The following is a 13,766-nucleotide window of genomic DNA, read 5'->3' on the forward strand; positions in this document are numbered from 1 at the left end:
TATTTGGTCTAACTTTAGTTTAAGTAAAACTAAGATTAATTTGTTATATTCGCCCTGTACATATCATGATGTAATCTGACTGTATTTAGTACTGTAATTAATTAATAGTTGGCAACCTACCATTCTATGAGGGAGGTAGAGATTGCCGCGTTCACTCACTCTGCTCCTAGATCTCGTGGAGTTAATACTTTGTTCCTAGTCATTCTCAAGCTAGGTTGTACATAAGCACCATAAGGACGCTTGCTTGCTCAAGCAACTACACTAAGCAGCCTCATCGTCATCGGTTAACGATCACTCCCTCTTCACTAGCTAAGTAACCTTTACGAATTGGCCAATTCAAGAGGGGATTAGCTATGAGATAGAAGAGAAATAGTTATTGTAGGTGAGTTAAGGTTAAGTTACGTTTCGCCTAACTCTGAGACTTGTTTGATTTACTTAAGAACAACTTTATAGACGAGTAACGACCTACGTGTTGTTTTAGTAAATACCAGAAATTTCTTACATAGAGGTGCCCCGGCAGGGATACCGACTTGTATACATTAAATATTTTTCACATTTTGGTGCCCAGAAAGAGGGCCCCGATTTGTTTACCAGAACTATTAAACATTTTTCACAGGGAGTATGGACCGGGTATATGTGTAAGAGTAGGTGAGAATGAGAGGGCGAAGTAAATTGTATGTTTGGTTGCATGCACGAGATGGAAGGAGAATATAAAAGAGTATGAATCAAATGCTTCACAGATTGTGCAGGTAAGAATGAAAGTTAGAATACAAGCTTCTGTGATCGAGTGCATATATGTGCCAACAGATGACTGTGTGAGCAAAGTGAAAGACTAAGAAAATGTGAAGGCATGCATAGAAAAGTTTGAGAGAAGTGAGAAAGTGTTCTTGTTTGGAGATATGAATGGAAACGTAGGGAATATGAAGGTGGATGGAGTAGTTGGAGAGAGGAGTAAGCCTGCAGAAGTGGATGACAATGCTAGTGCTGTAGTGGACATTTGTGCAGGGAGAGAGTTGATGATAACCAATACTCGATTTAGGCACAAAAATCATCCATACAGGGAGTAGACTGTAGCATCAGTAGAAAAGGGTGTTACTCCCAAGGTGAATGGAAAGCTGATGTCAGGGAGAGCTGGAGCTCCAATTTCATCAGCCCTGAGGACTTGCTTCTGACCATCCCCTTTTGCTAAACTCTTTCAGTGTTTCAGTAACCCAGAGTGTAGGCCACAATGCTATCTAATACAAGTTCCTCTAAATGTCAACAGCAAACTACAAGCACATTACACACTACACTTCCTTTTAAAAATTCTTTTAAAAACTGTGTCAACACCAAGACTCAGAGTCCCTGGGGAGAATGGGACTGTACCTCAACCGTCCACCCCTCTCTCAGCGATAACCAAACGAGATGGCTGGAACCACTGCCTGAGTCACTTCTTCATTTCTGCAACATTTGTGGCCTTTCCTCTAATTTTCTCTTTGTTGAACACCATCTCTCCTCCATTAAACCTCACCTTCCTTACAGAGACTCATGTGTCTGAGATGACTGATAGCAAACCCTTCTCTGTACCATCCTACTTTCTTTTTATTCATTTCAGAGCCAAACGTGGCTATTGTGAGTATATGCAGAACATCATATCTTCCTCTCAGGTCCCTTAAATTGAATCTCCTGAATTCTCTACTCTCTGGTTTCAGCTATTTTGTCATTCTCTAAATGCATATATCTGTTCTGTTTACGTATGCCTTAATTCTGCTCACTATGAAAAATTCTTGGAATGTCTTACTTCTAAGATGGAACATATGACATCAATTTCTTCTTTCTCAGAAATATCCATTTTAGGTGATTTCAAAGTTCATCACCACCTTTGCCACTCCTTTCACTGATTCACCTTGTGAACAAGCCCACGTGTTTTCTATTCTTAATGATCTAAAGCAGCTCGTACAGCATCCTACCCACATCCCTGACTACCATGGAGAGGGCTCCAACAATTCTGACCTTTTCCTTGCAACTAGTCCTTCTGCTTATGCTTTTAATCTTTTCTCTCCATTGGGCTTCTCCCATCGCAACCTTATCACCTTAACCTGTCGCGTCACTCCAGTAAGGCCAGTGGACCCTCCCAAGAAGCAGCAACTATGGCACTTTCGAGTTGCTGAATGGGAGTTCCTCAGGCAGTGCTTATTTGATTTTCCTTGGAATTGTTATTGCTTCCATGTGTCACGAGTCGGCTAGTGACATTGGCTTTTGTGGGAAACCACGAACTCAAGTGGAATCCCAGTTTATCGTTCAGTAACCGCTCATTCGGTCGGGAGCCTTGTCAAATCAATTTGTCATTGTCATACATGATCGTCTTTGTGTGAGACATTAGTGCTTCCGCTGAGCGATTTGTTTTGGCCGCGTTTTGCTCACTCAACCGTTAAAAAATGCAGCCTAGTGCTCCCTTTTTCCCACGAGTTTACTGAGTCCAGTGTCTGCTGTGACGGAGTGAGGTTCTGTGCTCCAGAAGTGAGAAGTCAACCCAGGCTCCACTAGACTACAGTTCTCCAGACTCCTACCCTTCGTTGGTGATACACCGCATTCATTGATCAGTATTTCTTTTCGTTTTCCTAGTTTAAGTGTTTAGTTAAGGTGTTTTTTCCTAGGCATAAGAATTTAGCTCTTGAGTGAGTGAGTGAGTGCGATCTCATTAATTTGATTTTGAAATGTAACGTTAAATTTATTTTGTAATCAACAAATTTAACAGTTCTTTTTCTTGAGCTTAATGTAATGTAAACTCGTGTTTCATTTCTCCGCAATTAAGCTTATTTCTCTTATAGCTCCTAGCTTGCATAAACGTTTGCCATTCATAACTGGTACTTAGGCCAGTCTTGTTGTATTAAGCTTAAAATCTGTTGTGCCTCCTAGGAGTTAAGCATCAGCAAGAACCTGATATTATTAATAGCATTAGTTATTCATTGTCAGGGGTGAAGTAACTTTCTCCAGAGGCTAACAGTACTAATAAACAGCAATTGAGTAATTAGTCTCTGCTGTGTACTGTTGAGAAAGTTTATAAATTCTCGTTCTTAGAGAATCGTGCGAAGCAAGCCAGTGTAAAGTAATCGTTGCTTGATTTAGCAAGACAATTCTTGTTCCTGCTGTTCAGTAATATTGAACATTATTATCAATTAAATAATAATTGCATTTATTTTAAAAACCCCGTGACAATTGGCGACCTCGCCAGGATATTAACTCCTAGCTCTAAAGCTATTCACGAGATAATACTCACTCGTTCATATTTAGGTATTTATCATTAAAGTTTATAGGCACAAGTTTACTGGTGTTTACCGTTAATTTAGCAAGTGAATTTTTGCTTTATTAATCAATAGAGTACTTAACTCTAGTTTATTCTTGGTAATGCCAGACGATTTTATTCGCTCCTGGGAAGTCGCTGTACCCATTGTTGTTAATTATTGAGTCTTCCCAGTCATTTGCATTTTTGCTTTATTCTTTTCCAGTTAACTAGATAAGACTAGTCACCACTAGCTTGTGTCTGTATTCTTTACTTGTGTTATCACCATTCGTTTGCGAAGCAGCAGTCAGTACTCAGTTTTGGCTTGCTAAGTAAATTAGCAACATGGCTACCACCATATTTTTACAGGAAGTGGGCCTCACTGACCCAGAGAAAATACAAACCTAAGTCCTCTCACGGTTTAATTATGAGCAGGAACGTGAGAAAGATGCTCGTGACGAGCGTAGAATCCAGCGCGAACACGAGCGAGAACAGCGTGAATATGAGCGAGAACAGCGTGAACACGAGCGAAAACAGCGCGAACTCGACTTAGAACATGAGCGAGAACAGCGTGAGGAACAAGAGAGTGAACGTCAATACGAGTTACAACAACGGGAGAGAGAACAAGAGCACGAACGTGCCGAGCGAGAAGCACGTGAAAAGCACGAATATGAAATGCTGAAGCTCAAGCGAGATTCCTTGGCTTCAGACACATCTGGTGCAGTTGGTCCAAGCTCCACGAGCGTTCTCCCTGCACATGTCCTGGCGACCCCTCGCATCAAGCTTCCTTCATACAAGAAAGGCGAGCGAATCGAGCTGTACATAGCTTGTTTTGAGGACATGGCAGACATGTATCAACTTGATGAGGCAGCTAAGTGGCTCCAATTTCTTAGTTTATTTGAGGGCCCTGCCCTCGATATTCTCCACAGAATTCGTGGAGACAATCTCACGTATGAGATGATGAAAGCTGCACTCATTAAGGCGTATGGTGTCACAGTAGACGACGCCAAAGTTCAGTTCATGCGAGCTCGTCTCCAAGACAAGGAGACAGCTCACTGCTTACTTAGGTGAGTGGATGGAGAAAGATGAAACTCCTTCCACGCGTGAGGGGATAATTGACCTTATGCTGCGTACACAGCTAGAGAGGTCATGGCCTGCTGAGCTCATAGCACAGCTTAAGATCTGCCAGGTGAAAGATGCCAGCCAAATGGCAGAAAAGGCTGACGCGTATTTCACTGCATACGGGTATCAAACTCGTAAGCAAAACACCTGGAACAGGAAACCTGATAAATCTGGGAAACCGTCTCAGATTGAACCCCAGCAAAAAGGCCATTCTCAGAATAATGGCCAAGGTCCAAAACCGCAGTGAAAGGACCAGGGGCAAAACACTCAGAAACCTGAGTGGAAGAGGTACAACAAGTACCCTAACCAGCAGCAGTATCAGCCACGCAACCAACCGTCGGGACAAACTTTTCACCACCAGCTCAAAAGAGGCAGGAAGCGAACGCAGCCTTCATTCCTTAGCAGCAACACGGTGGTCACGTCCCTACCAGTATGGGTACTTCCCCACAGTTCACTAGTCCCACAATGACAGTGAACCCCCCTCCACAGATGGCCAATGTTCCATCTCCTCGGGCGGTGAGAACGACCCCTCAAGTTTCTAAGTCACAAGGCACAATGTTTGCCGCATCAATTATTCAGCAGCCTCATGAGTGGCTAGCTGCTTCCTCCACAGGCCCTCCCACAGGTGACAGTACCTTCCTTGTTCAGCCAGGGTTTGTGGGAGGCATTCCTGTGAAGGTCCTGAGAGATAATGGTTCCTCAGGTTGCTCTGTCAAACAGAGTTTAGTTCGGCCTGAGCAGTACACAGGTCGACAGATCCATGCAAACCTTATTGATGGATCAGTGAGATTGTTCCCTGAGGCATGTATCCAGGTGGCATCTCCATTTTATACTGGTACGACACTTGCAGTTGTCATGCCGGAACCCTTATTTGACCTTATAATAGGCAACATTTTCGGTGTCAAGGATAGTTGCACCGAACATGACGCTACTCAGACTTCGGCTACTGCGGTAACACGAGCCATGGCTGAGGCTCCAGTCTGTGTCACCCCAGTGATCATTGAATCGCCGCAAGATCTGATGTGTAGTCAACTTGTTGTACAAGAACAACATTCTGACCCGACACTTGCTGCCATGCGGAACAAACAAAAGGGTCGAGTGATTAAGTATTCATGGGGAGGTTGAGCTAAGTTCCTTCACAAACAAGGACGGCTCTACCGTGAGTCACGAACACCCGAGGGCGAAGTTCGACTCCAGTTTGTCGTTCCCGCCAAGTACCGCCTAGCAGTGTTACAATGGGGTCATTGTTCAGCCTCAGGAGGTCACATGGGCAAAAGGAAGACCCAGGGCCGTATCTGAGCTGACTTTTTCTGGCCAGGGATGGGACGAGACATAGATAGTTTTGTCCGATCCTGCAGTGTGTGTCAAAGTAACACCACTAATCAGGGACATGTCCTTCCTGTGCCGTTTGTAACCACACCTGTATTCTCTGAGTCAGTTGTGAGACAGGGTAGTGGTGAAGTGGGTGCAGACCTGACGTCTCGCCCATTGGCCCCACAGGACACATTATGTCCAGGGCCTGTACGTACATATGTACCGTAGTTTAAGGGGGGAAGTTCGAGAGAGAACTCCGCAGAGGCGACTCGAGGCTATGGAAGCCCGAGTTTACACAAGGATTTTCAGCTCCCTGATATTAATATAAGTACTGTAGGTTAAGGGGGATGAGAGAACTCCGCAGAGGCGACTCGAGGCTACGGAAGCCCGAGTTTGCACAAGGATTCTCAGCTCCCCGATATTAATATAAGTACTGTAGGTTAAGAGGGATGAGAGAACTCCGCAGAGGCGACTCGAGGCTACGGAAGCCCGAGTTTGCACAAGGATTCTCAGCACCCCGATATTAATATAGGCACTAGGTTAAGGCACAGGTTGAGGACCCGTGTGCAGTTCAAGGCTACGTAAGCCCGAGTTTGCATAGGGATTCTCAACTTGCTGACACTAATCGTGTGCTGTAATTAATGGCGACCTCGAATGTACGAAGCTTAGGCTGTCACTCGTAATTTTCAGCTAGAGCGTACTTTTTGTAGCATGTACTGATTGCTAGGCAGAGAGAGTAATTGTAACGTAATAAGAATTTTTGTCTCATTGACACTTTTGATGCTCCACCTTAATTGGTTTTGCATGTACAGCAATGGGTGTAGCAGTTTTGCTGTGCGGGCCAGCTGATCGTTTGCCGCACGCTGCCGCCTCTTCTCCTCTGCCTTCATCGTCGCCATATTATTAATATTTACTGTGTCATTCTACACGTAGGTACAGTTACACTACAACTGTCACACCTACACCGTGTATTACATACACCACGCTACACAACAATTAGTTGTCAGTGTAAATGTAGCGACTTTTCGCTCAGTTTGACCTGAGTACAGGATTTTCACCGTCGTCATGGAGTTTTTTCCCTCAAGCTTGCTTCTATTAACGTAAATACGAGTTTTTTTTGCTCACTGGCGACTGCGACTTTCTCCTGTAGCAGGATAGCACACACACCACAGTGTGAATCTTGTGTGACTGAGTTAGGATTTATATGTATGTATATTGAAATCTTTTTTCTGAAGAAAGAAAGATTTTATTTTTATGGGGCGTAATGTCAAGAGTCGGCTAGTGACATTGGCTTTTGTGAGAAACCACAAACTCAAGTGGAATCCCAGTTTATCGTTCAGTAACCGCTCATTCGGTCGGGAGCCTTGTCAAATCAATTTTTCATTGTCATACGTGATCGTCTTTGTGTGAGACATTAGTGCTTCCCCTAAGTGATTTGTTTTGGGCGCATTTCGCTCACTCGACCATTAAAAAATGCAGCCTAGCGCTCCCTTTTTCCCACGAGTTTACTGAGTCCAGTGTCTGCTGTGACGGAGTGAGGTTCTGTGCTCCAGAAGTGAGAGGTCAACCCAGGCTCCACTAGACTACAGTTCTCCAGACTCCCACCCTTCTTTGGTGATACACCACATTCATTGATCAGTATTTCTTTTCGTTTTCCTAGTTTAAGAGTTTAGTTAAGGTGTTTTTTCCTAGGCGTAAGAATTTAGCTCTTGAGTGAGTGAGTGAGTGCGATCTCATTAATTTGATTTTGAAATGTAACATTTAATTTATTTTGTAATCAATAAATTTAACAGTTCTTTTTCTTGAGCTTAATGTAATGTAAACTCGTGTTTCATTTCTCCGCAATTAAGCTTATTTCTCTTATAGCTCCTAGCTTGCATAAACGTTTGCCATTCATAACTGGTACTTAGGCCAGTCTTGTTGTATTAAGCTTAAAATCTGTTGTGCCTCCTAGGAGTTAAGCATCAGCAAGAACCTGATATTATTAATAGTATTAGTTATTCATTGTCAGGGGTGAAGTAACTTTCTCCAGAGGCTAACAGTACTAATAAACAGCAATTGAGTAATTAGTCTCCGCTGTGTACTGTTGAGAAAGTTTATAAATTCTCGTTCTTAGAGAATCATGTGAAGCAAGCCAGCGTAAATTAATCGTTGCTTCATTTAGCAAGACAATTCTTGTTCCTGCTGTTCAGTAATATTGAACATTATTATCTATTAAATAATAATTGCGTTTATTTTAAAAACCCCGTGACACCATGGTCGGGAGCCATCTGAGTGTGCTTTGTGCGTTATGTAGGTTATTCTCTCACGCATGGAATCGTACATTCCTTTCTATATTATGGTGACTAATGTGAAAGAAATGGTTTAATTATGCTTCTTATAATGCTGTTCACATAAAAAGGGCCCACAAAAGGTACTGGAGCCCACCCACCCCTCAGTCTCATTTTATTTATTTTTCTGTACGGAAATGTGCTGTACATACTTCGCTCTGCTCAAAATATTTTGTACTAAATGTTCAGAACCCTTCAACTCAAATTCTTCCCACTCATTCTAGCACTGTGCCAACAACCTTTCTAAAAAATTTACCTCATCATTTTTCTCTCATCTCTTCCACTTTGATGGCTCCATGCTGTTTCTTCTACAGATAAAGCCGAACTCTTCACTCAGACTTTCTCTTCCAAGTCCACCTTAGACAATTCTGGTGCTGTTCCTCCATCATTTCCCCCTTTGGACTGATCATGGTTGACATTAAAATTTCTTCAACTGATGTATTTTCTGACATCACAAGCCTCCATACGAGCAAGGCATATGGGCCTCATGGGGTCGTTCCTGTTGTCCCCAAGAACTGTGCTTTGTTCTTACATCCTGGCTAGGCAAACTCTTTTGCCTTTGTCTGTCAGCTTCTCCCTTTCCTTCTTGCTAGAAGTTTGTTCTCATTCAGCCTATCCTAAGGACGGGTGACCTTTACCAGCCCTCCAATTTTCGCCTAACTGCTTTAACATCCTATATTTCTGAAAAATTTTAAATCTATTCTTAACAAAAGAATAAATAGCACCTTTCTTATCACAACCTTCTTCCCGGTCGTCTGTTTGGGTTTCGCAAGGAATGCTCCACTGGCGATCTTCTCACTTACTTCCCCGCTGCAGGGGGTCACCTTGACGTGGTGGTGAGGCTTGAAGCGTGATTGGCTGTGCCACCTACTTTGGAGGCATGACTACCTTTGTAGGGTTTGGCATTTGTCGGCCTCGTGGACCAAGCACCCCCTACATCACTGGTGGAGGAGGTCTGTTGGTGATGTTAGTCCCGGCCCATTTGCCACCTAGGGCGGGACTGTTACTTCCCCACGTGTTTGCCGTGCATGGCGTCCCGTAATGCTGGGAGACGGGAGTCCTAGAGGTTGAGTGATGCTGCACAATGCGATCTGCAGCTAGCAATACATCTCTTTGGTCCCTTATTCTGGCTAGACGGGCGGCCTGGTTGGGCCTGACTGGGTCAATCGGTTGGTCATGCGTTGGCTAAGGTCAAGTGGGCACTGGGGGGCCTGGTGACTCCTATCGTCCTGGAGTCGCCGTTGTCCGGGTCCCTCAATGGTTACCTGCGTATACTCCTCTGCTACCCCTGGGGTCGTCAGTGGCTCTGTCCTTGACATATGGCCTCCCCTTGTTGGACTCCATGGTGGGTGGGGGGGGTGGGGGAATGAAGATTATAGCAGACCATACGGCGAATATTGATAAAAATGTTGTTGACGACACGGCCTCTGTCCCATGACATTATTCAGATTGCACCACCCTCATAGCCACTCTGGAGCCTTATGAGGCCCGTGGTGGCTTTCCTCCTATGCCCCAGCGTTCAACTGGGACTGGGAGGAAACCACGTCGGGTTGGTTCGGCTCTTGGGTTCAGCTCAGATGACACAGAGCGTAAGTCATTTGTCAAGTATCTAGTGCTCAGATCCTCCAGAGGTGGATCTGTGTTGGATACTGACATATTTAAATTGCACCGTTCGATTATTTCAGTTTGTGGCAAAGAACCCCGAATATCATCCCAGGGCGATGGAAGCATCCTCATTGAAGTATCGTCGCCTGACGAGAGCATGCAATTGTTGAATTTGACCTCGGTTTCTGGATTAGATGTTTCATGCACTCCACACAGTACTTTCAACCAGTGTAAAGGAGTGATCTTTTCTCGTGACCTTCTTCGATACTCAGAGGCCAGGTTGTTGGAGGAAATGCAGTCGTCAGGCGTGGTGAAGGTCGAACGTGTACAGAAGAAAATCGAAGGAATTTTGACCCCAACACCGACATTGTTCCTGACATTTGATAGGTTAATGCTACCTAAATCTGTGAAGCTGGCTTGGCTGTCACTTCCTGTGAAGCCATATGTGCCCACCCCAAGGCAGTGTTTCCACTGTCAGGGATATGGCCATGTCGGCAAATTTTGCCATTGTGCACAAGCTGGACTTCCTGGTGTTTGTGTCTCTTGTGGTGGATCAAGCCATACCAGCGACTGTACAGGACCCATTAAATGCTATCACTGTGGAGGTCCTCATGCTGTCTTTTCAAAAAGCTGTCCAAGATAGTGCCTTGAAAAGGAGATCTTATCCATTCGTACAAGTGAGAGGGTTTCATTTCCTGAAGCAAAAAGATGAGCCCAGACACTCTTCTTTCAGCCAAGGGTTACTTATGCTTCTCTCCTTTCTAGAACACCATTGCATTGCCCTGTATCTCAGAGGCAGCCTCGACCCACTCCAGTACCCACTCCTTCAACTCGTGATGTGCAGAATGCTGTTCCCGTGGTTAGTACTGTTGGTGAGAAAGATGCCTGCCCAACTGCTATTCCAACTGCTTCCACCCCCACCTTGGTGGCTGACGACTTGCACACTTCTGTGGTGGAGGCAGACATCCACGTTGACCGGACTCCTTCTCCCATTGTAGCCAGTATGCCCTAGGCTACATCTGTACCTGGCAAACATCACCGTTGCTCATCAGAGTCCTCTGAGCATGAAGACCGGCCACCTAAGGTCTCTGTTGTCGACCCTTGTGTTGACCCCTCTCCTGTTCCCTCTGCCCCTCAGGATGAGGAATCTAGCCACGTGACAGCTGAAGCTGATGGTTCACTGCTGGTCCAGTCCCCACCTGGGGAGGTTGTTGGACAACTTGCTGGTGCTTCATATCTACAGCATAGGATGTCCTCCTCAAATGATTCGCGTCCTATGGACTCTACTTCCACTTCTGGGGCTTCTGGTGGAAGCACTGGCCGTCCTACACCTTCAAAACCAGCCTCCAAGCCACCTTCCAAACAAACTGGTATGCCCACTCCAAGAAGGAGTGTTGTAAAACCTACTTCCTCAGCCTCTCGTTTACCCACGGATGTTCGACAGAAGGTGCGGGTTTCTGGTGCTGGGCAGGCTCCTGTCAAGGGCCTTCATAAGCATCAATCGAAACCCGCTCGCTTGTCAGGTGTACAGTCCCTCCATTATGGGTTCCATCATCCCTCCATTATGGGTTCCATCATCCAGTGGAGCTGTCGGAGTTTACGTGCCAACTATGAGGAATTGTGTCATCTGGTTTCTCAATTTACTCCTCTGTGCATGTGTATCCAGGAGACCATGGTGGGTGATACTGTTCCTTCCGGTCCCTCTGGCTACCATACCTTTTATTCTGAGACTGTGCCGGGCCAAAGTCATCATGGAGGTGCTGCTATTTTCCTTTGCAAGGATATTCCATGCAAGCATCTGCACATCTCCACTCCCCTGCAGGCTGTCGCTGTCCGGATGTTTTTACGACGGCAGTATACAGTTTGCAGTCTTTATCTTCCTCCTAGTGCTACTGTTGAAAGGGTGGATCTGGAACGCCTTATTTATGACCTTCCTTCTCCCTCTCTGTTACTAGGAGATATGAATGGTCACCATCCGTTATGAGGAAACAGTAAGGACAACCCTCGGGGTGTAATGCTAGCCTCTTTAGTGGAAGATGAGGAATTAGGCATTTTCAATGCCAATAAAATGACTTATTTCCATAGTCAGACTGGAACTTTTACTGCCATTGATTTGTCTTTATGCTCAGCTGATGCTGTTTTAGATTTTACCTGGGATGTGTTGCCAGACCTGTATGGCAGCGACCATTTTCCATTACTTTTGACTGCTAGTGCTGGTGGACCTCAGCCACGTCTTCCTCGGTGGCTTCTGGATAAGGCTGACTGGCCAAGTTTCAGGGAACTGAGTTCCATTTCCCTTTCTGTCAACGAGTTTGGCTGTCTTACTGAGGCTGTGTCATATTTCAATACCGTGTTGCACTCAGCAGCCCTGTTATCTGTTCCAAAAACGAAGGGTCAGTTTCCTACACGTCCGGTTCCTTGGTGGAACTCTGAGTGCAGTTCCGCAGTGAGAGCCAAACGAGTCGCCTTCTCACGACTTCATCGTCACTGTGGGGATCCTCAGTATTTGGTGGCGTTTCAGAGGGCACGAGCTCATATGAGGTGGGTTTTAAAGGAGGCCAGGCATTCATCCTGGAAGGGTTATGTTTCCTCCATCAATTCGAGGACTTCCATCACCCAGGTGTGGAACCGGGTAAGGAAAATTTCAGGAAAATTTACTGTTCCCTCCTCTCCTGTTTTATCTGCAGCAGGTGGAACTGTGGCTGATCCATTTGCTGTTGCAGAGTTGCTTGCTGATCATTTTGCCAGTGTCTCAAAGAAGGATGCAGATACGCCTTCGGCTTGCCACCGTCGGCGCCTAGAGTCTCGTGGTCTCAGTTTTGCCTCTGCTGAAGGAGAGCCTTACAATGTTCCGTTTTCAATTTCTGAACTCCAGGCAGCTCTGTTGCAGTGCCATGATTCCTTTCCTGGTTATGATGATATTCCTTATGCCTTTTTACGCCACCTGTGTGATGAGTCCCTGTTGTTTTTGCTTTCACTGTTTAATAAGATCTGGTGTTCTGGGGAGTTTCTGGCTTGTTGGGGTGTTGCTGTAGTTATCCCCATCCCTAAACCAGGTAAGGATCACCTACAGGCGATGAATTATCGGCCTATTTCTTTGACGTCTTGTATATGTATTGTTTTGGAAGAGATGGTCAATGTTAGGCTTGTGTGGTTCTTAGAGAGAGGTGACTTCTTATCCCCTACCCAGTATGGTTTTCGAAAAATGCGATCTACCTCTGATGCACTGCTCTCCTTGGAATCTTCTGTCTGTGAGGCTTTCTCCACTAACCAACACCAGGTCACGGTCTTCTTCGATCTGGAGAAGGCATATGACACTGCCTGGCATCATGGTATTTTACTCTCTCTTCATGAGTTTGGTCTTCGTGGACGCTTGCCTATTTTTATTCAACAGTTTTTATCTAACCGAATTTTAAGGGTGCGAGTGGGAGGATTGCTTTCTAATGCCCGAGCACTCGAAGATGTAGTACCACAGGGGAGTATCCTTAGTGTTACTCTGTTTGCTGTAGCCATTAACAGTGTCATTAGCATACTTCCTGATGGTGTACGAGGATCCCTATATGTCGATGACCTCTCGATTTCCCTAACTGCATCTAGAATGTCTCTATTAGAGAGGAAGTTGCAGCTGGCTCTCAATCGAATTTCTGACTGGGCAGAAACTCGCGGTTTCCATTTTTCTTCAACAAAGACAGTGGCTCTGCATTTTTGTTGTCTTCGAGGGGTTCACCCAGACCCTGACTTGTATCTCTATGGTAGGAGAATATCCTGTGTGGAAGAGACGCAGTTTCTGGGTCTTCTGTTTGATAGATGACTAACTTGGGTTCCTCATATTCGTTCTGTTAAGGCGGCTTGTCTTAAAGCTTTGAGTCTTTTGAGGGTTTTAGCTCATACCTCTTGGGGTTCTGACCATCAGACCCTCCTCCTCTTGCATAGGTCTCTTATACTTCCTAAATTTGAATATGAGTGTGAGGTCTACTCCTCTGCAACAGATGCCCGTCTCCGGTTGTTAAATTCTGTGCATCATGCTGGTGTGCGTCTGGCAACTGGGGCATTCAGATCATCCCCGATTCCAAGTTTATTGGTCGATGCTGGTGTACTCCCCTTGGATTTGCAACGCCAGTTGCTCATGAAGA

This window comes from Coenobita brevimanus, chromosome 21, assembly GCF_032717465.1.
Source record: "Coenobita brevimanus isolate Jiangsu-jjx chromosome 21, ASM3271746v2, whole genome shotgun sequence".
NCBI classification, from domain to species: domain Eukaryota; kingdom Metazoa; phylum Arthropoda; class Malacostraca; order Decapoda; family Coenobitidae; genus Coenobita; species Coenobita brevimanus.